Consider the following 25,519-nt stretch of genomic DNA (forward strand, 5'->3'; position numbering starts at 1 on the left):
GGTTTGGGCCCTGAAGAAGCTGAGGCCATACTTGTTTGGCACTCACTTCAAGATTCAGACCGACCATAAGCCCCTCTTGTGGCTAAATCAGATGAAGGGTGAAAACCCCAAACTGCTTAGGTGGTCCATTTCCCTACAGGGGATGGACTTCACAGTGGAACACAGACCTGGTACTGATCATGGCAATGCCGATGGGCTCTCCAGATATTTCCACTTAGAACAAGAAGACTCACCTGGTCAAGGTTAGCTAGTTGTTCCGACGTTTGGGGGGGGGTCATGTAGGAGAGTAGGGTCTGCAATCCTATGATCACCCAGATTTTTTGCTTTTGTTTCACTGGTTTACGACTTTCTCTGGCTGTGGGCCTGCCAATCAGACCCACAGCCTGGCTGTTCTCTCTCTAAATTACGATATGTGCCCTAGGTGCATTTACCAATTGGTACTGGGCCACCTTATCAGACCCTGTAACCCAGGGGATAGGTGTACCCAGGGCCGCCAGGGGCTGCAGCATGTATTATGCCACCCCTGGCTGGCCTCCTAAATCTGACACCACTGGCTGCATGACAGCTGGGGCAAAGTCGTGTAATCACCCTTTGCTTTAGATATAGTAGCCCTATATCTAACCCTCCAATGGACACCCGAGTTCCTATCAGTCACTCCTATGGCAGGCCTTGACAATCCTGAAGGCAGAGTGCATGGGCTCGTGTGAACTAAGCTCTGGCCCGAGCCGAGCCCGGTTGCAGCTTGCGGAATCAAGACCCAATGGCTGTTCCATGATAACGCGTACCATATCGGTAACTTCGGTGCCGCGTTATCAAGACATGTCGAGTAAGGTGTCATACGAATCGGGATGCTGCCCTCTCACCAACTCTGGCGACGAGGTTAGCATTCCGCCCTTCTAGAGGGACACGACATGTACGTAACTGTGAACCCCGGTTAAAGTTAACGAAAGCCTCAGCTCCACAAAATGGATGCTGCCACCACAGACACGAGTCTGACCTCCTGCTGCTGGGAGTCCTTCCAGCGAGGAGCACTTGGACAAAGGGTTTCCTGTCAAGGGCGGTGTTCGCACCGTCCCAGACAGGGTTTGTGTATTCTGGGTAGGTAGGGCTTTTGCGAGAAGGTGACTGCGGAGTGGCACCCCGGTGCTCACTACGCATCTGCCGGTTAGAACCAGTTCCAGGGGCGACAGCCCTGGCCTGGGGAAAGCCCGGCAGGGGAGAGGGGTGTAACTACCCCCCTTCCTGGTCCCACCCTTAGGGCAGGACCTAGTCATGTACCCACCCCTTTCTTTAGGATAAAGGCCGGAGCGGGGACCCTTCCAAATTAGATCATCTTTGAATCAAGAACTACTTTCTACGAAAGGACCTTCAAGACTCTTCTCAAGATTTCTCCCTTGTGGCTAAGGAGTAGTCACCCTGCATCAGCGGGCACCATCTAAGAACTCTGCGGTTTGCTGTAAGTCCTTCCTCAAGGAATCCGACGGCCCAGCTCGACGAGAACCGGCTTCCCTGGCACCTCTGACCTCTACCCACGTCATCAGCTCAGCTGTGATCTGTGGGTGCGACGAGACCTCGAGGGACCGGCCATCATCAGAACCTGCACGCTCTTAAAAACCAGCACGACCATCGAGGTAACTCTCTGGTGAGTGCTCTGGGGTCCGAGAAGCCCCGACCCTGAGCCGCTCCAGCACCGAAGTGCAGTCTCCCAGCATCTCCACGATCTGCGTGGGGCCCTTCTGCTCGCTGCTCAGCACGTTGTCTGGTCACTAGCCGCTGGCTCGTGTCCTTCTGTGACGACATCCGAGAATCAACACTGCCGGTCTGGTTGCTCCAGACTGGCCCTTGCTTCCATCTTTTCGAGAAGCACCCCGGACCCTCCTGGTCCACACAAGACGCCGACAGCGACATCCGTCGTGGGACAGCTCGCACCTCTACCGTGGTCGCCGACAACGCCTCCTGGTCCGAGAGACTGCAGAGCCTAGCGTGGCCCACTCACCTGGTCGAGGTGACGGCCAACCGGTGCCTTCCTGGTACCCTCTGACTACTGGCTAGTAGTACGAACTTGGTCCCCTCTGCTTTCAGGTTTCATCAATCTCCGATCCAGGCTTGGATCTCTACGAACTATTCAGCACTGGTCGCCGGCCAGCAACTCCTTTTCTTCCGGCTCCTGGCTCGTCAGCGAAGACCCCGACGCCTGTAAGACTTGCAGCCGCAGCCCTCGTGGCTAGGTAACTCGGCACTTCGGTGCCTGCATAGCCTCCTTACTCTAGGGTCCCGAGTCCCTCGCTTCCGACTTGCCTTAACCTTTCCGTGTCCCCGGACACTTGTTTTAAACTGTGCACTTGAAGTATTTACTAAAGAGATTTGGTTTGTGCTTAGTACCCTGTCCTCATAAAGAGTACAGGGCTGTTGTGATTCTTAATAAATATACTGTTTATTTTCATAACACTTGTGTGGTGTCCTTTCACTGGGTGTTCAAGGGGTACATGTGTGGTAAACAGCTGGCTTAACGCGCCCTCTCGAGTCTTTAGCCTTAGACTGCTCGTATCCACGCTACTAGGATAGCTGGTCTATAGGTTGACTTACAACCAAACACCATAAGGGTCGTTGGAACGATACATAGCGGTCGCTAGAATAGCGAACGTTGCATATCGGGCCAACTTCTCACACCGGTCCTCGGCCTGCTGGGGTCAGCAGACCTCCATGTCTGAGACGCCTCTAAATAAGGCAGGTTTTTTTTATGCAGCCCATTTTACTTAAAGGAAAGCGGAATGCATTTAAAAAATAAAAATGAAACTTTTCAGTTTCATTTTTTAAGGGCAGGCAGAGGTCCCTTGGACCACTGCCTGCCCTTAAAAAATATTTGCGCATGCATTCACAAATGGGAAGGAGTCCCCTGGGAAGCCCTTCCCGTCTGCAAGTGCTTTACCACCCTTCTGAGAAGGGCGGTAACTGCGAGTGTTTTGCAACCACTATTGCGGTCTTAAAACATTCTTAAATAGCTTAAGGAGTCGCTATTAGGAAGGGATGCCCTTGGAACACCCCTTCCTAATAGCGAGTTGCTAATCCTATTTAGTGAGTCTCAACTTGATTTGCAACTCGCAAAAGAAGATTAGTGCATGGGCCACTGTTTTTTTGCAGGCGCAAATGGGTCTAAAAAGCATTTGCGCCCGCAAAAATCCTTTGTGCATCTGTCCAGTAGTAACTTATACCAGGGTTATTCCCCAAAGAGTGTTCCTTTTCTTCCAGAAGGTCATGATTTGTGTTTTCAACATCTCACGGCTTCAGACAACCCTTTTGAGGATGAGTATATGGTTGTGAATATCTGGATATTTACAAATACCAATAACACCTAACAACTCTTCTTGCTACTAACAAAGCATCATTATGCTACCAGAGTCAGCATCTTCTTTCAGTAGGATAGTGGCACTAGCTTTTTTGCTGTCAGGCTGTCATCGGTGTCAACCTTTGATCACACAAGATATTAAATATGGTTTCTGCATATAAATTAACATTCTCTTCAGAGAAACATTTTCCTGTCAAGTGCAAATGCTGAGATGATTCAGCAAGTTGAAAGCAGTAGGGATCGGTGTACAGGCCTTGATCTCTCAACATGGAGCTGTTCCGGGGTTTCATGAAACATGTGCTCAGGCAGTATATTAATTTCATTTGCTGCTGCAGAAGACATCTGCGAATTTCTGCCTCTGACTGACCTAAAAGCAGTCAATGGATTTTTTGCAGTGCTGTGTTTGAAATTGTGGAACGTACAACTCATTATTTGATTGGCTCGACCATCTGTCCTTCTAGCATCCATGGAGTCTAGCATCTATTCATTTCTCTTGTCCTGAGGTTCCTCTGCATTTTGCCCATTTTTGTATACTTTCGTGGCATGGATCCCAAGGGGCCCCACAAACTATAAGTCTGGAGCTCTTTGGAGCACCGCTTGCCTACCTTTAGAAAGATAATTGCAATATTCCCCCTAATAATCCCCCTCCCAGTAGTCTCAACGGATTGAGCCCCTTTTGATCTCTTAGGCCATGGCTGGTGGTAGCATTAATACCCTTTTGGGGTGCTGTTGCTGCAGCCAGGGATGATTCCTACTGGCTCACCTTCTATTTTGAGCCCAGTGACATTTTGCAAATGAATGTCCTTTCTATTTATTGTTATTGTGAATGAGAGTAGATGTTCAAGGAAAATGTACTGATCAAGAAAGCTGTCATAATTATTAACACTGGAACATGTACTAAATGAATCTAGTTCACAATCTACTTCAGTGCACCCACCATTAATGTTATCCTTAGGCCAATGTGAACATAGTTTATCATGTACAGATGGTATGCACAAAATGGAGTATGCCTGTTGCCCACTGAGGCCAACAGGTGCAGTCCATTCCTCCTTTTCTTCTTCAGCTTCTTTTTTTACAGCTCCGGTCTGTGGAATATACAAAGTTTACTACCAGATGAAAACATAAAGAGTAAATCTGTTTTTCTGACATTTGCATCATCACCCAATGAACAATGGTAGGGCAGCAATAGATGCCCCTTCCCGATCCTGTCCAATTTATTGGAATTTCGGGCCATATGCATCAAGCAAATTCGCATTCGCAAACGCCGAAATTCACAGAATTTCGGTGCTTGCGAATGCAAATTTGCTAAATGGAATGTATCAAAGAAAAGCTGGTGCAAAACAAGGATTCACAAAATTTGCGATTCATTATTTTGCAATTGCATTTAAGGAATCGCAAATTTTGTGATTCCTTAAATGCAATGTATGAAGCCAAAAAAAATGCAAATTGTCCTTAAGGAATTGCAAATTACTACCAACTTCAAGTTGGTGGTAATTTGCGCATTCCTTGAAAAATGCACATTTTGCATTTTTCAAAGTGCCATGTGACGCACTTACATGCCCTTAGGGCATGTGTGTGCGCCACATGTGCAACCATGCTTATTTCAGGGGTGCAACAGGGTGTCCTTTGGATACCCCAGCACCCTTGAAATTATTCTCAATTTGCGATTCTCAAATTGCGAATCGCAAATTGAGAATAACTTCACATTAATTCCTATGGGCCTCCTGGCCCATAGAAATGAATGGGAAATTATTCCTTAATTGCGATTCACAATTTGCTAATCGCAATTAAGGAATCTTAATGATTCGCAAAAAATTTGCGATTTTCTACATACATCCCAATTTGCAATTCTGAAATAGCGATTTCTAAAAAATCGCTATTTCAGAATCGCAAAACTGGATAATGATACATATGGCCCTTCATGCGTAACAATGCAATGCCTTTAAAGAATAGTGGGCTGGGCTGGTATTAAACTTACTATACCACATTACTTAAAACACGGACACTGACACAGACCTGTGCAGGTCTTGCTGTAGTGCAGAGGTCTTCAAACTTTTGAAGGTTGAGCCCCCCCAGCTGAATTTTTGTAAATGTCGGGCCCCCCCCACCACCTGGCAGAAATTTCTGGAATCTGGTACACTACATAATTGACCGCCACCCGCATATCCCTGGCCATATCCGGCAAATAATGTTCAAAACAATGAGTGTTTCCTCCTTCTCCATGAATTCCCTCACTACCACTCGCCAACAATGCACCTCATCTCTCTATAGCACCTTTCTGGCAAACATATAATTTTTTTTTATAGTGCTACTCATAGTTCCATCATACTCAGGGGCATATGTACAAGCACCTATAGACACCACACCGTCACTTTTTACGACGTTGTGGTGGTGATAGGGGCATTGCCGTATTTACACGGCAGATTTAAGCCACTTAACTTGGCTTAACGCTGCCTTGTAAATACGGCCCTCTTTCATACTATGCTTAGCGTGAAATGGTGGGCAGTGGGTGTTGCAGTGGGCGTTCCACTGCAACAGGCACTGATTTTGATGTTGCGCCCTATTTACAAGGGCAGCGTAAAAGTTAGGTAGCGTTAAAATTAAGAAAAGGGAAAACCTGCTCTTAAGCAGGTGAAAGTAGGAGAAATGCATTATTTCTCCTCATTTTTCATTCATCCATGTGTGCTGCCTTGTGCAGCACACATGGAAAAAGCAAAATGCCTTGTATTTGTACTCTTTAACCGCATCATTGCTACAGCACATTCCCGCGCTGTGCTGCAATTTTTAAAATCCCATGTTATGTGACAAGGTCAACTCGTCATAAGCACAGCGCAGGTAACACCCATGACGAGTTGACCTTGTCACAAGCATCGAAGGGGTTAAAAAAAATCCATTTTGTGATTTCTGTGTGTGCTGCATTAAGCAGCACAAATGGAAGTGAGACAAATGGCATTTAAAGATTGTTTATGTACAGGAAGGTCCCCCTCCTGAACATAAACAATATTTTCCCTGCACCCAGACACCCTTGAACTATGGTGCAATGGTGTCTGCGTTGGCACTACACTGCTAAGGGGAAACGCAAGGCTGCACCATATTGTTGTAAATATGGTGCAGCCTTCCGTTTCTGAAGTGGCGGAGAGAGGCTTTAACCCATGACTGCTAAACGCCTCACTCCGCAACTTCCTTGAACATATGCCCCTCAGTTCTTTGATCTGCATGGTACATCTTCTTTGTAGTAGGCACATTAACCCTCTGTGCTGTGAGGGTGGCAGGAGTGCTCATGTGAGTGCACAGTGAGGTATGCGACAGCGTGAGAGATGGGTAAGTGGAGTGACTGCAGGGTGAGTGAGGTGACCATATGAATTTGGGTGTGCATGTTAGTGCAGAGTGGGACTAATGAATGCATGGTTAGTGATGGGCTTGTTTAAGTGAGATTGCAGATTGAGCAGTGAGGGGGACAGGTGAGTGAAGTGTCACATGAGTGCAGGGTGGGTAGTGTGCTTGTGTGGCTGCAGGTTGAGGTACAGGGAAAACCGCGGAAGTGCATTGTGAGAGCAGCGTGATCACTGAGTACAGGGTGAATGGTGTGAGTGCATGGGGTCAGTATGAGGGAATTGTTATCGCTGTGAGTGCAGGGTGAGCATGAAAGTGAAGGGCGAGAATGAGGAGCAAGTTGTCTGAATGCAGGGTACATTCCCAGACACTTGCAGTAAATAGTTGCTTTCAGTTTTAGAGAAGGGGGCTCCTTGCCTCCCACTGCAGCTAAAGCATTTCAGCTGTAGGAATTAACCAGGATAGCCCCCCCACCCCCCCAAACATAGCTGCCGAGGTTTAAGATTGCTATGTGTGACATTTTCTTAATTTCAGTGTAATTATGAGTGACATTTCAAGGACTATGAGTGACAATTTCTCGCTGGCAAGCTCAAGCAGTGAAGACGAGTGAAACATACATATCAGAAATGACACCCATGTGAGCAACAAGGAACTCTAAGACGAGTCACATTATAAACCACAAGCTGTATTACTGAGCGGTGCACCCCGGTCCTGAATATTGCCCACTGCCTGCCAAGCCCCGATGGTGGCCCCATCACACCAGTTGCAGCCTGTCACACAGAGCTACCCAGCATGCTCTTCTGACTCTGTGTTGCTTTGCGCACTGAAAAGTTACGTTGGCAAGCACCACAGTGGCTCTCACAGTCACCTGACCCAAAACAGGTTAGTGCAAGCAACTACTAACACAGCTTACTGTCAGTGAGAAGACAGACTGCTATGTACAGTTCTCAGCTGTTAAAGGGCAGACAGGCGGCAGCTCTAAAGATAATCATGACTGAGGCACAAGAAAAAAAAAAATAACTGTCAGGGGTGTTGCCAAGCAGGCCTGCACAAATTAAACAAAACAAGAAAAATAAAGATGCGCAGAGAAATTCGTCCCAAAGCTGAAACCTGCAGTCCATGCAAACTTCTCAGGAAAGATCTGCTCAACGAGTCCCTAGGAGGCCTCTGCAACACGTTATGAGATTTCTTGCATTTTGATGTGAAACAGAGCCCGCACGGCTCTATCCCCTCTCCAACCATATGGTTCACCTTTGTCTTCAGAAGGGCAGTTTAAACCCTTTATCAGTGCTGCACCCTCCCACAATAATTACGTTTCATTTACACCTGTGCTTAGTCCCTTTATGGCGGATTACATGGCTGAAAGAGAAATCCCGTATTGTTAATGAGGCTTTAATAGTTTTCACCCCTTCTTCGGGCCCCTGCAGCTTCACTCTGCCGTCTGTTTCTTTAATCAGTGGAGGACAAAGGTGAGATTTACGACGGACTACGCGCCCCCCCTGAGACGGTGGCGCGCCCCACAGATTGAAGAACTCTGCTGTAGTGCTTTCCGCACAAGAGATGAGTACTACTCATTTCTCCAAGGCTTGGAATTAGCGTGCAAGATGGTTTCTGTGGCCTGCCATGTTGTTGATGCCGGCATCAACGCCCAAGCTATCCAAAGGAGTTCAGAGACATGGTACAGTTACTAGAATCCCCATGTATCCCACTAGAGACCAGGGCAGGACTGCATTAAAAATCAACATCTAGAAGTAAAAAGTGTTGACTTCCTTGGAAGTACGCTCCCTTTCTTCATCACCTTTGTTTTTTAATCAGCTGACCATGCACTATGGCACAGAGGTCTAGCACAATGGCCTGTGTACGAGCTGGTTTGAGAGATCAGGAGAAGGACAAGAATGTGTGTTATTGTGTCCGTCAACTCACACGGCTCTTGTCCCCATGGGTCAGACAACCCTCTACCCTCTTCCCTAAGGTCGGGCACTCCTGAAGTTGAGTTGTTGATCAAGAGTCTCTAGGACCCCTAGAACAAGAGATATCCGCATCGTAAGGAAGCAATCTCTCGAAATTTAAATATAAGCACACGCTCCCTGTGTTTTTATTTTAAATACTGAACTCTGATAAATGCTGTTTATAGTGCGCTAAGCTATTATTCCATTGCTTTACATGTTGCTACTTTTTTTTATTTTTTATTTCCGTTTTTGTTTTCATTATTAGTAGGATTGCAGACAGCTGATGATCTGTATCAGCAAGTAACCAGATTTTAGCAGATAGATTGCAATCTGATGTTTTTACAACACAATGTTCATGATTGTAAACAATGCCGCTGTTGGTAGGTTCACTACCATGCGCTTTCGATCTAATACTGCTTGTTGTTGACACAGCAAACCAAGCCCCTGTCCTTGTGCTCTGATACCTAAAATATGTCAAAATTGACTACACTCCTGATTGGCTCATTTACCTTGCCTATTGGTCCCTAGTATATGTTACAAAAGTGTGGGTACATATTGCGCCACCAGAAAAGTGACAATACAAAGCATATTTCAAAATCTGTCCCTACAGACCTGGGCCCTTATTTATGAGGCCTTGCGTCAGTTTTGCGCCGCCGGTGCGTCACTTTTTGTGACGCACCAGCGGCGTACAAAATGCGCCTTGTTGCGCCATATTTAAAAAGTGACGCATCTAGTTAGATGCGTCACTTTTTAAACCCCTGCGCCACATTATACCTGCGTCAGGTATAATGTATGCAGAGGAGGCGTTCCCCCGCAAAAAGCCTCGTAATAGTGACGCAGTGAAATCTATGAGATTTCACTACGTCACTTTTAGGATGCTGTTGCGTCAAAATCTTGCGCCTGCCTCACAGCAGGCGTAAGACTGACGCAAGCCCTTTCACATGGGGCTTTCCCCATGTGAAAGGACAAATTGCTGGAGTTGCGTCACTTTTGTGACACACTCCAGCAATGCGTCACTTTTGCGCTTACAGATACGTCAGAAATACTGACGTATCTGTAAGTCCTTGCGACATGATGCGTCATACATTAAATATGACGCATCATTGGTGTCGCAAGGAGTGCGCAGTGAAAAGTGACGCATCGCTGTTTTCACGCAGCGATGCGTCACTTTTCATAAATGAGGCCCACGCTATGAAGTTTAAAAAACAGCCATTTAAACCTGACAACATAAACCTTCTGCAAGGCCTAATCCGTCCTTTTTTAATAAAGTTATGCTAAAGTAGGTGCTAAATGCCCATAGGGCAGAGTGCATAGTGTTAAAAATTTAGGGGATATTTATTTTATGTTTTGCAGGTCCTCGCAGGGAAAACCTACAAGGTCATTTTTCACTGTGGCAAGGTTGCCTCTCCCATAAGAAAGCACAGAGTTACACTATAACCCTTGACTACAGTTTGGGAGTAGCAAGAACAATTATCCAAGGATTAATTTTAATAGTAATTTAACAGCCAACATAATAGTTGAGTTGAATTTTATATTACTATTTTGATAGTAAGTAGATGGCTTCACCCAGAGAGAAGCCGAACCAAAGCTCATCTATGTAAAGTCCCTTCCTTGGCATGGACGGTAAACTTTGTCATTCCAGACTTTTACTGCCTTTGTCAATGACCACTCTGGGACCCCGCTCTTCAGCAACCTGCTGTCGTAGAGCCTGAACTCAGATCCAGCTAGCAGAAGCCGCTTGTCAATGACCACCTTTTCTCCAGAAAAATCTCTAACTCTGAAGGTGAAGGTGAAGATGAATGGGACCTACCTGGGCCTTGTATCGAAGGCAGTGGTCTTCAAGCCTTATCCTTGTCGCAGCCTAGCACAACAATTTGCCTGCAGTTGCCGCTTTGTACTTTTTGGGAGTATTGTTATTTCAGTCTTTAAAATAATCTCTCTGGTTCCCCTTATGGGATTTTTGTTTTATTGGTGTCATTTTGTTCATTGAATTCCAAACTTTCAAATTTGTATTGCAAATCTGATAATGATGTTGTACTGTACACTGACTTCACCCCCACACCTCCTACTTTCTAATAAGCTTTGCCAGCTCACCCAGAGTGACGTGGAGAGTTGAAGAGGCTTGAAATAGTAACTATCCTTCTTAAACTAGGGCCTCATTTATGAAAAGTGACGCATCGCTGCGTGAAAACAGCGATGCGTCACTTTTCACTGCGCACTCCTTACGACATTCCCGATGCGTCATATTTAATGTATGACGCATCATGTTGCAAGGAGTTACAGATACGTCAGTATTTCTGACGTATCTGTAAGCGCAAAAGTGACGCATTGCTGGAGTGTGTCACAAAAGTGACGCAACTCCAGTAATGCGTCCTTTCACATGGGTTAAAGCCCCATGTAAAAGGGCTTGCGTCAGTCTTACGCCTGCTGTGAGGGAGGCGCAAGATTTTGACGCAACAGCGTCCTAAAAGTGACGCAGTGAAATCTCATAGATTTCACTGCGTCACTATTACGAGGCTTTTTTGCGGGGGAACGCCCCCTCTGCATACATTATACCTGACGCAGGTATAATGTGGCGCAGGGGTTTAAAAAGTGACGCATCTACCTAGATGCGTCACTTTTTAAATATGGCGCAACGATGCGCATTTTTTACACCGCTGGTGCCTCACAAAAAGTGACGCACCGGCGGCGCAAAACTGACGCAAGACCTTCATAAATAAGGCCCCAGGTATGTAGTGCCCTGGTCAGTTGGGAACACCTGCAATGTCAACATCGACACTGCTAGACTGTCCCTGAAACTGCGGGAATCTGGAAACAACTGGCATTAACACTGATGCAGTGCCACTGCTGCCTGTAATATAGTTGCTTATGGCAGTGGTAATGTTGCTCTTCATAAAATGGGTCGGGAAGTGCCTCGCAACAGAGCCAGTGTCAATGGACCTCTCGGGGTAGTACTGTTGATGCCGATGGTGATGCCAGTCGCCGTAGTCCCTTTCACCACTTAGGGTGTGGTTGGATGGAGTTATTCATTGGCTGCAAGAATAAGGATTGCAGCAGGAAGGAAAAATAGAGTCCTGTGCACGGTGATGCTGCTGCCACCAAATGTAATAGTTCTGCTGCTGGTTCTGCTCCTGACAGGTGGGGAGGCACTTGTGTTGGTGCAGTTACACATCATGTGGCAGCAGTCCCCCTTTTTATCACAATCAAGATTGGTTCTACATCAATTATTATGCAGTTAATTTAAATCTTAATTGCAAAGTCAAAGATGAGTCCAAGAAATTCAGCATTCCATCAACAGAGCGGGACAAAATATTTGTCACAAAACAAAGGTCGAGAGTGCAAGCAAAACTCCTCTAAAAGTAATGTAATCAAATGGCACTTTACTAAAGTAAACTAACGAAAGGCTTTATTGGAAGTTTATTTCTGTTTTCCCAGAAACTCTTGCCCACATTTAGGATAAACTCCTAGGGGAAGATTTACAAGCCCCTTGCGCCTCATTTGCACCGCCGTTGCATCACTTCTGTGACGCAGCGGCAGCGTAAACCGGGCGCCATGTTGCGCCCTATTTACAACGTGACGCATCTAGGGAGATGCGTCACGTTGTAAAGCCCTGCGCCACATGAAACCTGCGTCAGGTTTCATGTGGGCGTTCCGGCGCCGGGGGGGGAGGGGGGTGTTCCATCTCAGGAACGCCTTGGAAAAGTGCCTGAGGGAAATCTACAAGATTTCACTCAGTCACTTTTTTCCGACGCCGCTGCATCAAAACCTTGGGCCTGCTGGAAGCAGGTGTAAGGCGTGACGCACCATGGTAAGGATAGGCAGGGTTGGAACAGTGCTGGAGTTGCATCGCGCCCGAGACACAACTCCAGCACTGTGCCAACCTTACGCCAGCAGATGCGACAAGCATCTGTTTATCCTTGCGCCATGATGCGCCACATTGTAAATGCAGCACATCTGTGGTGGCGCAAGGGTAAATGATTGAATGAATATGAATAAAATATTTAATAGAGCGCACGGTGGCCGAGCGGCTTCCTGGCGCTAGGGACCTGATCAAGAATTCAGCAGAGGAGACCCAGGGAAATTAAGAGGGGAATGCCTGAAGAAAAAGGAAGGTTTTAAGGGCTTTGCGGAAGTGAGTATAGATGGGGATGGAGCGAATAGAGAGAGGAAGGCTATTCCAGAACTAGGGGGCAAGGACTATGAATCGGGTGCCCCCCGTTCTGGATTTGCGGAAGCGAGGGATGTGAAGAAGTGAAAGAGAGGAAGAGCGAAGAGTGCGAACAGGGGCATGAGAAGAGACAAGAGTGTTAATGAACAAGGGCGCAGATCGGGAGTGAGCCAGGAATGCTAGACAGGCCAGTTTGAAAAAGGATCTGGAACGAACAGGGAGCCAATGGAGTGATTTGAGAGCCGGGGTGATATGAGAAGATTTAGGAAGGGAGAGGATGAGGCGAGCAGCTTGATTTTGAATGGCCTGTAGGCGGCGGGATTCGTAAGCAGGTATGCCCACGTACAGGCCATTCCCATAGTCGAGGCGGGAGATGACGAGGGCCATGACTATGGATTTGAGTGCATCGGTAGAGAAAAAGCGTGAGATTTTCCGAATTAAACGGAGGGAAAGAAAGCAGGAGGACACAGCAGAGCTGATCTGACTGTGCATAGATAAGTCATGACTGTCTTTGATACCGAGAGTGCGGACAGAGGATGAGGGGACAGGGGGGGGGGGGCGAAAGAAAGGGGCCAATGTGCGGGGGTCCAGGGGTTGGAGGGGCCACCAGTGAGAACAAGTTCCGTCTTATCTGGATTGAGCTTCAGTTGGTTAGCGCACATCCAGTCAGAAATAAAGACTAAGGTGGAACAGAACTTGGGAAGAGAATCAGGGGTAGAAGAAAGATCGAAAACGAGCTGAAGGTCATCTGCGTAGTTATACACAGAGACGCCCAGCTCGAGAAGAGAAGTGATGAGGGGGTGAATATACAGATTGAAAAGGAGAGGAGAGAGAGAAGAGCCTTGGGGAACACCACAAGTGACAGGGCGGGGAGGTGCAGAGAAACCGGGGAGATGAACTGCCTGGGACCTATCCTGAAGGAAGGACGCCAGCCAGGAAAAGGCCACGCCCCGGATGGCCGCTGCGCTGACACGGTTGAGAAGGATGGCATGGTCAACCGTGTCAAACGCAGCGGACAAGTCGAGAAGGACCAGGGCTTGGGGGAGATTAGAATCGGCCTTCCCCTTAAGCTCGTCCAGGACTGCGAGGACCACCATCTCCGTGGAGTGGCCCGGGCGGAAACCTGCCTGGTGGGATGCAAGGAGGCCATTCTCCTCAATATAAGAGGAGAGGCAGGAAGTGACATGAGCTTCGAGGATCTTGCCGAGGTAGGGGAGAAGAGAGATGGGACGGAAATTAGAAGGAAGGGAGGGATCTAGACCAGTTTTCTTTAGAATAGGAAGTACTATGGCAGATTTGAAAGAAGAGGGGACAGATCCGAGAGCCCGAGAGGAGTTGAGGAGAGCAAGAGGAGGCGCAGAGCAGTTGGTGAAGAGGGTTTTAACAATGCGTGCTGGCGCACAATCCATGGGGGAGCCAGACTTGATTTTGACCAGAAGTTTTAGAAATAATTCAGTGGAGAGAGGAGGGAAAGAGGAAAAGGAGGAAAAAGGACAGGTGGAAGGACAGATGGGACGGGATTGAGGCACTGTAGGAATATTGGCTTTGATCTTTACGATCTTGTCGATAAAAACATCGTTAAGTGAGGAACAGAGGGACTGTGAGGGAACCAGGCTAGGGGTAGAGCGATCAGAGGTGGCAAGATTGTGGACCAGAGAGAAAATTTCACGGGGTTTATTAGCCGCGAGAGCTATTCTCTCAGAAAAATAGGCGGTTTTAGCCACCAGGATCGCTTTTTTATATTCAGTAAGGAGTGATTTGTATTTGGCGCCCAATAACGGACAATAGTTCCGTCTCCAGTGACGTTCCGACCGCCTAAGGTCAAGTTTGAGAGTTTTGAGTTCTGGAGAGAACCATTTGTGCGCGTCATGTGGACGAATCGCCTTGATCTTTCTGAGCGGAGCGACAAGGTCGCACGAAGCGGAAAGCCATGTGCCAATGGCATTGACCTGGGAATCAAGAGGAAGATTGGTAAGGGTGGGAACAGAGGAAGCCAAAGTGAGCGAGAGGGAGTCGAGGTTGGTTCGGTTCCAATTACGGGCTAAGATGTTCTTCGGGAGGGGGGGCTTATCAACCGCTCCCAGGTGGATGGCGAAAGAGATGGAAAAATGATCCGACCAGACGCATGGGGAAATGAGAGGGGAAGAAACAATGGGGCGAGAGGACCAAATTTGATCCAAGATGTGACCCTGGACGTGGGTGGGGGCTGAGATATGAGGTGTGAAGTTAAGGCATTGAAGAGTGCCAGAGAAATCTTTTGAGGGGAGGTCTTCCCTAGGGTCGCCCGGCCAATAACTGAAGTCGCCGAGCAGGAGAACGGAGGAATTGTTGACCACGAGAGTGGCCATGAGGTCCTGCAGGGAGGCTACAAAAGAGGGCATAGATTGAGGAGGACGGTACACAAGGACGACGGTGAGGGGAGCAGATAGATTGAGAGAGCGGGCCACAAGGTAGTCTACATTAGAAATAGGGGGGTAATTGAGAAGTTGAAATTTGAGGGTTGACCGAATGATCATCGCAACCCCTCCCCCCACCTTGCCGTCCGGACGATCAGCCTGTAGGGCATAGTAGGTGTCAGGAAGAATGGCTAGGAGGTTGGGGAGGGAGTCAGCAGTGAACCAGGTTTCAGTCAGAAAGAGGAAATCCGGGGAGTCAGAAGTAAGAAGGTTAAAGAGAGCTGTCTGATGTTTGACCGCTGAGCGGGTGTTGAGCAGTATAGCAGAAGCTGCGGTAGAGACAGGGACGGGGGGGAACAAGGGACAAGAGGGTGGTCAGCAGCGAGAGGGGTGATGCTGGTGGGACTGGAAGGAACTGGGGTCGGGTGAGGGGGGAGAGACAAGAATACCAAGTATGTCAAGGTGTCGCAAGAGTGGAGGTGAGGGTGGAGAAACAGCAGTGAGAGCTAAGAGTTGAGCTGAGGTGTAAACCGGAAAAGGAGCAGAGTGTGTGGCCCCTGGTCCCGGCCCGTCGCGGACGGGCGCAGACGGGCTTAACTTAGGCGCAACTTTGGCGCGCCTTCGTCGCGCCCTCTGCACGGCCGGGACTGGGTGACCATTAAGTAGGGACACATGGGGAGGAGAATCCGGGGGTGTGGCATCTTTCCTGGCGCATCTCTGCTGATTTGCAGGGATGCGCCAGGAAACGTAAATCTGCCCCCCAGGGCCTAATTTAGAAGCCCCTTGCGCCACCATTACGTCATTAATCCCATGTTAAAAATAAGCCCCCTAGTTTCATCTCACTTCTGGCATAGGATCGTAGAATTTTTGAGTGAAATTTAGATCAGGGTACTGTTGACGAATCCATTTACTGCAGCTGGTTTTATTTGTGCGAGAAACCTCAAAATCATTGGTGGAACAAAACTTGAGCGCCCCTCCCCGCCCTGCAAAGTTCAGAAGCCCCCCAACGCACCGGACCCAGTCAGGCGCTTTTAAGCCAGGGGCTCGTGCACAGTGCCAAAGAGCCCACCTTGGGGCTCGCCCCCTCCCCCCTCGCACTACGGGGGGCTATTGTTACGCCACTGCTCAGCATAATAAATATGAATGCTCACGCCCGTCTCCTCAGAGCTCCTCATTTTGTCCAGCTTCTTGCTCGTGAATTGTGCATTTGTCAACAGGACGTGCGTAACCGCCCTTCACGTTCTGTTTTGAAACATCGCAGGAGGCATCTCTTGTTGGTATTGTGCTCTGTGCTCCTCCGTCTATCAAACTGAAAGATGACAGATTACAGATAATGGTACCTTTCTTCAAAACCCGCCAACTATCCAACAAAGATAATGAAGTGAGGAAACATTGAAAAGAAAGCAGCCGCTGGGAATGATGAATGTGTTCCTTCCGGCACAACGCCAGGCTCGCTGCCAGTATTCCCATTGTGCTAAATGGCCAATACTTCCGATACCAGCATGTTTTGAGATCTACCTAGGGATCATCACTGCAAGCGTCCGATATATTCTCAATAAGTGATGTATTCGTTTTTATCTGAATGCAAATTGTGTTGGGACTCGTTCGCCCACTTTGAGGTTAGATTTATGCTTCTTCGATTGTGTTGCTTTTTTTTAACTTTAAACAGTAAAAGTTCAGGAAAACAACAAATTGCCTAAAAAATACTGCTTTAGCCAATACTTTGAAGTCAGGCTTTTGCTCCATTTCTTTTCCCGTTGGACAATGTTGTTTGGCAGGCAAACAAAAATTAGTGTTTGTAATTTGTCCAAATCAAACAGGAACGTTGATTTTTGGCGCTGCAGAATAGCAGAGACGTTTTAAGGCATGGGCAAAGTGGGCTGTGGCTCAGGGCCCCAGCCTTTCAGGGGGCCCCTGATAGAGGCAGCTCTGTTTTGCAGTCTTGCCCTTATGACGTTGAAAAATTCTTAAACAGACTCTTGCAAATAGCGTTTTCCTTTAATTTATTTTTAATGTGGGAAAAATGTGTGTGCGTCTATTACAGACATTTTACAGTTGGGTTTATGTTTCATGCAACATCCATAGGAAAGTTTCTTTTGGATACAAACAGGATCTCACATAAGAGATATTGGAGAGTGTCACAGATTGTTTGCAGTAATATTCATGAGCTGCTGCTGTGTTGAAAAGTCGAAAACACACATCCCTGAATATTTGATGTAAACATTTATAATTTGGGGGCATATTATCAAGACAGGCGATAAAATTATCGCCGTTTTAGCGGCAGAAAACTGCCGCTAAAACGGCGATAATGGGCTTGATAATATGCTCTATTTAATTCCAATTGAAGCGCATGGTAAATGTGAAGGACATCTAAAATGGGCTTCAATTGGAATTCCATAGAGCATATTATCAAGCCCATTATCGCAGTTTTGCTGCAGTTTTCTGCCACAAAAACTGCAATTATTTTATCGCCTGTCTTGATAATATGCCCCTTGCACCAGTGTGCTTGTGCACGGTTAGTGACTTGGCCAAAGAGTACATGAAAGAGCCTAATATGGATGATAATTTCAAAGCTGATCCAAACAGGGCCCCCTCAAATACGTTGGGCTGGGCTCCCAAAATCATTAGCATGTCCCTGATAGCAATGGCCATCCTGGGTTAAAGTTGTTACCCTCCAGAAAGTTAACATGTCTATTACGCCAGCTGGACATATTTACTTTAAAAAAGTATTACATATTTTAGCCAATAATAGAAAAATGTTCCAATATAATTAAGACAAACACAATAAAAACAAGAAGGTCTAGTGTATAAAGATTCCTGCTAATAAATCGTAAATTGCATCATTTAACAATTAGCAATTTCTTATCAGGAGTGAACAAAAATAGATTCGGTAAAAGCTAATGGACTTTTACTGATTGCATTTTGTGAACCAATCTATGTACCAATAGGTTTGTTCATAAAATACAGAATCGTAGTAGGTCACAATTCGACCTAACTCATTGTGACATACTACAATTTGCTAAATTCACAAGCATGGTGGTCTGCTGGGGTCAGTGGACCTCTACTTTTGTGATTGTTTCAAAAATTCAAAAATTGCACAAACGTTTTATGAACAGGTAGTAATCCCATGGGCGACTATTCACTTGTAAAAAACACTTCTGTGAACATTCACACAGGTGAAGGGGTTCCTTTAGAACTCCTTTTTACTTAAGAATTCCTTTTTGTTTGCAAATGGGTTTTCTATGGATTCAGGTTGTCCACCATCCATAAACTCACTTTAGTGAATTTAGAAAATTTGGAAAGCAGCTAGAAGCAAAATCCCAGTTTATAGTACTTGTCTTTTGGTCACAGATAGCACCCCTGGGCTACATGGAAAGTGGTGCTGAGTAGAGTAGCATAGAGTACAGTGGCATACAGTAGAGTGTCATAGAGTGAAATCGGGTATAGTGAAGTGGGGTACAGTGAAGTGAGGTAGAGCAGAGTGGCATAGAGTACAGTGGCATAGAGTAGAGTAATGTAGAGTGATTTGGGGTGGATTGAAGTTGGATAGAATAGAGTGATTTAGAGTAGAGTGCTTTACAGTACAGTGACGTACAGTGGAGTGGGGAAGAGTGAAGTCGGGTAGAGTAGATTACGGCAGGGTGGACCGGCATAGAGTGAAGTTGGGTAGAGTGAAGTGGGGTATAGTCAAGTGGAGTAGATTTGAGTGGCGGTCAAGTAGAATGGATGGCATAGAACAGAGTGGAGTAGAACAGAAAGGTGCGCAGTGCAGAGTGCAGTGGCCTAAAGTGGAGTAGAGTGGCATACAGTAAAATGACACTGAATAGAGTGGCGTAGTGCAGAGTGATGTACAGTAGAGTGGTGTATAGTGAAGTATGATCCAGTGAATTAATCAATCAGGGGTTTATATAGCGCACTACACACCCGTGAGGGTGTCAAGGCACTGGGGGGGCTCCGGATGAGTCGAAGAGCCAAGTCTTGAGGTCCTTCCTGAAGGTGTGCAGGGTTGGAGAGCGTCTGATGTTTACGGGGAGCTCGTTCCTGGTCTTGGCAGGGATGTAGGAGAAGGCTCTCCTGCCTGTTCTACTTCTGCAGATGCAGGGGACCTCTGCCAGGGCGAGATCAGTGGAGAGGAGGTTCCGCTTGGGTACGTGGTAGGATAATCTCTTGTTGAGGTATTTGGGTCCGGTGTTGTCGAGGCATTTGTAGGCGCGGGTGAGTAGTTTGAAGCTGACCCTCTTCTCGACAGGGAGCCAGTGGAGGTCTCGTAGGTGTTGGGTCATGTGTTCGTGGCGTGTAGTCTTGAGGACGAGTCTGGCAGCAGCATTTTGGATGGTCTGAAGTCTGTGTAGGAGAGATCTATTGATTCTGGTGCATAGGGCATTGCCGTACTCCAGTATGCTGGTTATGAGCGCGTGGGTGACGGTCTTTCTGTAAGTCAGGGGGATCCATTTGAAGGTCCTGCTGAGGATGCGCAGGCAATTTAAGCTGGTGGAAGTGACGCCGTTTACCTGGCGGTTCATGGAGAGGGTAGAGTCGAGGATGATGCTGAGGTTGCCTGCGTGGTCTGTAGGAGTGGGTGGGTTCCCGAGGGCGGAGGGCCCCCAGGAATTGTCCCAGGCGGAGTTGCAGGGTCGGAGGATGAGGATCTTGGTTTTCTCTGAGTTGAGCTTGAAGCAGCTGTCGTTCATCCAGGTTGCCACGTTCTTCATTCCCTCTAGGAAGCAGAGTCTGGTGTCTTTGGGATTCTTCATGAGTAAGAGGATGAGCTGGGTGTCGTCTGTGTAGGATACAATGCTGAGCCCTTGCTGTCTGACGATGGCGGCGAGGGGGGCCATGTAGATGTTGAAGGGCGTGGGCTTAGTGATGAGCCTTGGGGCACTCCACAGTTGATGTCGGTGGATTCGGAGAGGGAGGGAGGGAGTCTGATCCCTGGGTTCTGCCGGAGAGAAAGGATCAGATCCAGTCAAGGGTGGCTCCTTGTATCCCAGCGTTGTGAAGTCTGGCTGCAAGGGTACGATGGGAGACGGTGTTGAAGGCTTCTGAGAGGTCTAGAGGGATGAGGAGTGAAGTGAAGTAGAGTGAATTTGGGTCGAGTACTTGTAATTGTCATTGGATTTATATTGCACTTACTATCCCTGATGAGGCGTTAAAGTTCTTTACGATCATTAGCACGCTACTCCGTAACCCATGGTTAGTGCTTAGTCCAGGGGTTATTGATGTTTATTGTAATCAGAAGTGTGCTCTCAAGACAAATTGCTTGAATTTACTTCCTTTACTTTGTTATATATTAATACAAGGTTGGTGTTCTCATTAGTGGGGGCTGTGTAGTTTTAGGTAAATGGTTGATGAGATAGAAAGGCAGGCAGAGATTAGATAATGTTAGACTACAGGGATAGGTTATAAAGAGGAGAAGTTGCGATAAAAAAAATCAGATATCTGCCAATTGTAAAACTACAATAAGGATTGAGAGAAGGCTGTACTCCGAAACAGAGGCATGCAGAGGTTTGAATATAATGAGAGGGTCACTCTGAAGAAAGATAGGAGAGGAATCTAGCAGGAGTAAGTCAAGGTTAATTTTTCATGCAGGATTTTAAGAGCAATGGTGGAGAATGCTTTTTGAATTAGCAAGCAGTCGGAGAATGTATGCTGTATTGAGAACATTATACATAGTGCTCCATATCCGGGTCGGAAAGCTTCAACATGTGATTCCAAGTGTATACATCATTTAAACAGTAAGAGCCCTAACCTCTTGTGTGCCAAGCCTAGAACAGGGCATTTAAAAATAGACAGGAGTATCCCAACCTTGGTGCAGTATCTGTACGCTGCACAATGGAAGTTTGTGCAGAAAAAGTGACGGTCTTATTTAAAGGTCTTTCATCACTATTCTGAAAATAAAAGTTTTTTTTCACTCACAAACTGAAAATCAGTTATCTGGCACTGACTGAGAGTGTTTCACCAGTGCACAAAACAGATGTATACCCTGTTTTGTCACCGAATCCCATCTAAGTGTATGTTGTATGTGTGACTATTGTAGTGTGTGCAGAATATGTATAAGAGAAGCAGAGTGATGAAGGCCTGTGGGTTCCATTTTGGATGTCCCGGGAATGTGTCTGTACACAACTTTGGGTGTGAAATTGTTTTCTCAGACAGTGGAAATGTATTGGGATGCAGAAGGGAGGCAACCTAGAGAGTAAAGTGAGAACAAAGGATACAAGGCTCCTATAGAAATTCAGTTAGGTGCTTCCAGTAGCACTGCCACTTAGTAGAGGGTGGGGTCGAAAGTGGCTGCACTCTGTTTCACAGGGTAAGAAAGATCCTTCAGGAGAGACCATCGTTTTCTATCTTTCCTGATCATCTTTGTGGCTGTTCATAGCCAGATACAGATAGTTTGCTTGTCTTTGCGCCTCTGTTGAGGGTGCCCTAGGCTAGAAACTACCCTCCTGTTCCCAAGCCTTCTCCTCTTTTTTGGATACTTTTAAAATCCTTGCTTTCATCACATTTTCAGAGCAACAAACAACAGTAATATTTCCACCAATAAATCTTCTGTGAATCTATAACCAGTAAATTAGCAACAAAGGAGTGACTATGAGAAAAAGAAGTGCTACCAAACTTAGATAGTGAGATGTGGTATTATTCCGCTCTGTATTGCAAGTATGATCAATGCTCACACACGTGCATGTACAAAGTGAGCTCTCTCTATCTCCCTATGAATGCCCAACAGGTCTACCTCCAAGGAAGAAACCTAACGGGTATCGTGTTCACCCAGTGTTAATAAGTGGAAAAAGAACCTTACTTTTTAGAAGGACCCTCACTCACCACTAGTTGGTGACATGCTTCATCTTTGGGTCCCCGCTGGGGTGACCGAACGTCGCCCCAGCGTGCTACGACGCCTGATTACAGCGGAGCAGGATGTGGTGAGTGTAACAGTGCCCAAATTAGGAGGTGACTATAAGTGAGTGTATAAGTGTATTAAAAAATGCAAAGTTGTGCCTTTACAAAAATCTCTACAATTTGTAGGGATACATCAAAAACTCCACTAGAGGCATATTCACGCCCCTTCGGTTAAGACAGCGCGGGACTCCTTCACGCGGTGTCTATTTCGGCACCCGCGACTCCCCGCTGTATACCTGCTCTCTCGGCCACTGTCTTCCGGGAAGACAGTGGCCGAGAAAGCAGGTATACAGCGGGGAGTCGCGGGTGCCGAAATAGACACCGCGTGAATATGCCTCTAGTGGAGTTTTTGATGTATCCCTACAAATTGTAGAGGGTAACCATGGAAACTATCCGGTACTTCATTCTATATATATACTTTTCACATTTTGAGCCTCTCGTAAGGGTGGGCGTAAAATCCGTTTCGCGGGCGAATTTGCGGATTTTCCGTGATTTCGCGATCCGCGATTCTCGCGAAATCGCGGTAAAATCCGCGAATCAGCGGGGACGAATTTTCAGCCAAGCAAGGGTTACAGCAGCAGGTGCAAAAGTTGAACCTAATTTCTTTGTAACCTTTTATAAACTTGGACACCTGCTGCTAATTGCTTCCTGGCGCCTCGTTGCCTACTTGCAACTATTCTCTGACCCTGCTCTGACCCTGGGTGAGAGCTTTCTGCTTAATTCAGAGACTCTGTCCCTCACCACCCCTTGTTGTAAATATTTTTGCCCACCCTAAGCGTGGAAGGGTATTCTCAGATGTGAGACCCTTGCTCATTGCACCATCAGGATTCAAGCAAACCGGGCCGAAGACGGCTGTAATGCCAGAAACCGGTCCCCGGGAGCTTGTTTCCTTCCCAGTGTAAGAATTGGCTTTTGTAGTTTGGTTTGCCCTGTTCCCATCATGCACTGGGACAGGAACAGACTAATTTGCATACAGCCAGGTTCTGAAACTGGGATGGTGCAGTGAGCTAAAAAACGGTGTTGGATCTAGCCCTGATTTCTTGACTGGGTGAGAGCTTTCTGCTTAATTCAGAGACTCTGTCCCTCACCATCCCTTGTTGTAAATATTTTTGTCCACCCTAAGCGTGGAAGGGTATTCTCAGATGTGAGACCCTTGCTCATTGCACCATCAGGATTCAAGCAAACCGGGCCGAAGACGGCTGTAATGCCAGAAACCGGTCCCCGGGAGCTTGTTTCCTTCCCAGTGTAAGAATTGGCTTTTGTAGTTTGGTTTGCCCTGTTCCCATCATGCACTGGGACAGGAACAGACTAATTTGCATACAGCCAGGTTCTGAAACTGTGATGGTGCAGTGAGCTAAAAAACGGTGTTGGATCTAGCCCTGATCTCTTGACTGGGTGAGAGCTTTCTGCTTAATTCAGAGACTCTGTCCCTCACCACCCCTTGTTGTAAATATTTTTGTCCACCCTAAGCGTGGAAGGGTATTCTCAGATGTGAGACCCTTGCTCATTGCACCATCAGGATTCAAGCAAACCGGGCCGAAGACGGCTGTAATGCCAGAAACCGGTCCCCGGGAGCTTGTTTCCTTCCCAGTGTAAGAATTGGCTTTTGTAGTTTGGTTTGCCCTGTTCCCATCATGCACTGGGACAGGAACAGACTAATTTGCATACAGCCAGGTTCTGAAACTGTGATGGTGCAGTGAGCTAAAAAACGGTGTTGGATCTAGCCCTGATCTCTTGACTGGGTGAGAGCTTTCTGCTTAATTCAGAGACTCTGTCCCTCACCACCCCTTGTTGTAAATATTTTTGTCCACCCTAAGCGTGGAAGGGTATTCTCAGATGTGAGACCCTTGCTCATTGCACCATCAGGATTCAAGTAAACCGGGCCGAAGACGGCTGTAATGCCAGAAACCGGTCCCCGGGAGCTTGTTTCCTTCCCAGTGTAAGAATTGGCTTTTGTAGTTTGGTTTGCCCTGTTCCCATCATGCACTGGGACAGGAACAGACTAATTTGCATACAGCCAGGTTCTGAAACTGGGATGGTGCAGTGAGCTAAAAAACGGTGTTGGATCTAGCCCTGATCTCTTGACTGGGTGAGAGCTTTCTGCTTAATTCAGAGACTCTGTCCCTCACCACCCCTTGTTGTAAATATTTTTGTCCACCCTAAGCGTGGAAGGGTATTCTCAGATGTGAGACCCTTGCTCATTGCACCATCAGGATTCAAGCAAACCGGACAGAAGACGGCTGTAATGCCAGAAACCGGTCCCCGGGAGCTTGTTTCCTTCCCAGTGTAAGAATTGGCTTTTGTAGTTTGGTTTGCCCTGTTCCCATCATGCACTGGGACAGGAACAGACTAATTTGCATACAGCCAGGTTCTGAAACTGGGATGGTGCAGTGAGCTAAAAAACGGTGTTGGATCTAGCCCTGATCTCTTGACTGGGTGAGAGCTTTCTGCTTAATTCAGAGACTCTGTCCCTCACCACCCCTTGTTGTAAATACCTTCGGTTAAGACAGCGCGGGACTCCTTCACGCGGTGTCTATTTCGGCACCCGCGACTCCCCGCTGTATACCTGCTCTCTCGGCCACTGTCTTCCGGGAAGACCGTGGCCGAGAAAGCAGGTATACAGCGGGGAGTCGCGGGTGCCGAAATAGACACCGCGTGAATATGCCTCTAGTGGAGTTTTTGATGTATCCCTACAAATTGTAGAGGGTAACCATGGAAACTATCCGGTACTTCACTCTATATATATACTTTTCACATTTTGAGCCTCTCGTAAGGGTGGGCGTAAAATCCGTTTCGCGGGCGAATTTGCGGATTTTCCGTGACTTCGCGATCCGCGAATCTCGCGAAATCGCGGTAAAATCCGCGAATCAGCGGGGACGAATTTTCAGCCAAGCAAGGGTTACAGCAGCAGGTGCAAAAGTTGAACCTAATTTCTTTGTAACCTTTTATAAACTTGGACACCTGCTGCTAATTGCTTCCTGGCGCCTCGTTGCCTACTTGCAACTATTCTCTGACCCTGCTCTGACCCTTGAAGCAGGGTCAGAGAATAGTTACAAGTAGGCAACAAGGCATCTGTCCAAGGAATTAAACCTCATCAGGAAGCACTTACAGATATAAAAAACAGGAAGAAGGGAGAGGATGGCAAATACACCCATTTTGAGTTGTCAGGAGGGGTTAAACTAAAAGAGACCTTTACAGCACAATTTTCATATGCATTTTGCTAAAAATAAAAAGCTGTATGTTCTGTAGGGGCAACTCAGGAATCTGGCCCTTCAGAGATCCGGCCTCTCTTTCTTTCTCTCGTTCTCTCTCTCCCTCTCTCTTTCCCTCTCTTTCTCTCTCTTTCTATCTATCTATCTATCTATCTTTCTATCTATCTATTTATCTATCTATCTATGTATCTATCTATCTATCTATCTATCTCTCTCTCCCT

The sequence above is a fragment of the Lissotriton vulgaris genome, chromosome 8 (assembly GCF_964263255.1).
Source record: "Lissotriton vulgaris chromosome 8, aLisVul1.2, whole genome shotgun sequence".
NCBI classification, from domain to species: Eukaryota; Metazoa; Chordata; class Amphibia; order Caudata; family Salamandridae; genus Lissotriton; species Lissotriton vulgaris.